Source organism: Hordeum vulgare, chromosome 5H (assembly GCF_904849725.1).
Source record: "Hordeum vulgare subsp. vulgare chromosome 5H, MorexV3_pseudomolecules_assembly, whole genome shotgun sequence".
In the NCBI taxonomy this organism is placed as follows: domain Eukaryota; kingdom Viridiplantae; phylum Streptophyta; class Magnoliopsida; order Poales; family Poaceae; genus Hordeum; species Hordeum vulgare.
Window position 1 is genome coordinate 248072434 of NC_058522.1, and position 1984 is coordinate 248074417.

The 1984-nt window shown below is 44.7% G+C and overlaps 1 pseudogene; it reads right to left on the minus strand.

Annotated features, from left to right (window-relative positions):
* Positions 1 to 766: 766 nt before the first annotated feature.
* On the minus strand, positions 767 to 1232 carry LOC123395932 (annotated as a pseudogene).
* Between the last annotated feature and the right edge of the window lie 752 nt (positions 1233 to 1984).

A 1984-nucleotide genomic window follows, 5' to 3' on the forward strand; every position in this document is an offset into this window, starting at 1 on the left:
CATTTAACACTGGTTATGATAACCCATGATGAAAATCCAGCCAACTTGGCTATTCAAAGATTAATTTGCACCTGCAAGAATTTATGCTTTGACCCGGCTTGAAGACGGCCATGATATGTATGTATGATACATGATGCAATGCAAGATGATGCATGTATATGACAAAATAGTGCTGGTTTATGAGATTTGAATCTTAATTCAATGAAACTAGCTCGATAGCCATTTGTTTATCCTCGCTCTCTGTAAGCCGGCACTCACGACCAATCGATGTTTTAACCTGGATAAGTTCAGGGTCCATATGGATTGACTTATCATGAAACGGAGTACACGGGATTCGGAGTAGCATCATGCAGATAGGCAGGTTTAACCAAGTTTCAAAGAAGGCGGCTTAATAGCCCATGGAATATCCTCGCTTTCTGTAAGCCGACACTCGCGACCAATCGATGTTTTAACCTCGATAGTTCAGGGTCCAACTGGATTGACATATCGAGAGTACACGGGATTCAGAGTAGCATCATGCAGACAGGCAGGTTTGACCAAGAAGGTGGCTTCATGGCAAATGGAGTATCCTCGCTTTCTGTAAGCCGGCACTCACGACCAATCGATGTTTTTACCCGGATAAGTTCAGGGTCCATACGGATTGACTTATCATGAAACGGAGTACACAGGGTTTGGAGTAGCATCACGCAGACAGGCAGGTTTAACCATGAATGTTTGCCATTAAGCCGGGCACCCATGTTTGAACTGCGCATCGTGGCGACTCGTCCTATTGGGCGACTTTAAAATGCCTGCCTAATGAAGCAGGGCACCCATGTTTGAACGGCGCATCGTGGCGACTCGTCCTCTTGGGCGACTTTAAAATGCCCGCCAATGAGGCAATAGCCCTCGGGGCCGGGTTATCTTCCCTGCAATGACCCGGGGTTCTTGAATTATTCAGCCTGGTTGGATCTGGCAAACCTTGTCTGTGTAGCCCCCGAGTCTTAAGTCGACTCAAGGAGGCGGCTTGAGAATCTTCATATTTTACTGTGGCATAAGCCGGTGGAGAAAGATGCTGGTACTCGCTCCCTTTCCGAGTTATAAAACCACCTTTTGTAACGAAGAATTCCCCTGCATAAAAATATTGCAGCCCAGAGTAATTGTTCTTTGAACAAATAACATGTACTAAAAAGTAGATAAGATGAATAGCACCTGATTTTTTTTTCACGGATGAACGTCAGAAAATCTTCTGACATATTTTATAAAACAACGCAGCGGAGGCGGCGGCTCAGGTGCGTCTGTTGGGCGGTTTGCACTGGCATACACTGCACCGGCAGGTTGATGTAAACCAAACCATGGCATCGTAAGCCAGCATGGATGGCGAGTCGGTCGCGTCATTGTAAGCCGGCGCCGATGACGAGTTGATCATTGTGTTGTAGGCCGGTTCGTGAGTCCGCTGAGCAATTCAACATGAATGAACACCGGTGCATAAAAATGCTCGCGCATGCTCCATCTCCAGCACGTAATGTCACTTTTGGAATGAAGAATTGTCCTGCGTAAAAAATTTACAAGCCGGAGTAACTGTTCTCATAAAAAAATATGTGCTAATGAAATATATGGAACGAATAGCACCTGGTATTTTCATCACATGAAAAACTCCCTCAAAGAATACTAGTTTAGTGCCCGTGCGTTGCCACGGGACGACAAACTGATGTTGTTTATCATCATTATTGATCTCCGCAGTTGACTCAACCTCGCTAGTTGTCTCACCACCATCATTGAACGCTTGATCTACCCTTGCTCCCCTCATCAATAGCTCAAGAGAGGATCGTCATCCTCCCATAGCCCTAACAACCTCTGCGGGACATAGTATCATATATTCATATTTAACATGCAAAATAAAAGGCTAGATAGACATACATCTAGAATATGCAAAATAACATTTTCTTAATCTAGCCAAGAAATTTGATAGCCCTGATAGATCGTGTAAATACCTCCGTTCTTATGC